Source organism: Mandrillus leucophaeus, unplaced genomic scaffold (genome assembly GCF_000951045.1).
Source record: "Mandrillus leucophaeus isolate KB7577 unplaced genomic scaffold, Mleu.le_1.0 Scaffold146, whole genome shotgun sequence".
NCBI lineage: Eukaryota > Metazoa > Chordata > Mammalia > Primates > Cercopithecidae > Mandrillus > Mandrillus leucophaeus.
In genome coordinates, this window is record NW_012101432.1 from 5,707 (window position 1) to 6,504 (window position 798).

Below are 798 nucleotides of genomic sequence, written 5' to 3' on the forward strand. Positions count from 1 at the left end.
GGGGTAGTCCCAAACGCTCAAAACAGTGTCAAAGAATCAAAAACAGATACTCTCAGGGAGGGTCGAGGGAAGAGAGGAATCCAGACAGAGAGAGAACAGCAAGATATGTTCAAAGATGTACAACATTTGGTATCATTCCAGTGTGGAAATGATAGGAAGCAGTGGATAATCATATAGGATTATCAGAGTGGAGAAGTCAGCACTTCCTAACCCAGTATTCATCCCAACACTGTTCACTTGAAAGATAATAGATACGATTGGAAAAGGTTTTTAAAAAAGGGTGGTGGGGGTTGTGACACTAGAAACTACTGATCATCATTTCCTAGATCTGGTATTTCATTATGAGTAATTTTTGCAAAAACCTGATAATTTCCTCATAATAACACCATTACTACCAGAAAGATTTGCAGAAGAGCTATCTACTATTCTCAATCCCACTTCCAGATTCTCAATTAAAAGTATATCCAGATACAGACTTTTTATGCTACTCATCCCAAGATGTTATATAACGGATAGCGGCCTGTTCAACATAAACCTATTCCTTAGTACATGCCAACTTTCTGATATATGTATATTGCCCACAACAACTGAAAATACATACAACAAATTTGGGAATTTTCACATTTTAAAAGGTACAACTTCCGGCTGGGCATGGTGGCTCACGCCTATAATCCCAGCACTTTGGAAGGCCAAGGTGGGTAGATCACCCGAGGTCAGGAGTTCGAGACTAGCCTGGCCAACATAATGAAAACCTGTCTCTACCAAAAATACAAAAATTAGCCAGGCGTGGTGGTGTGC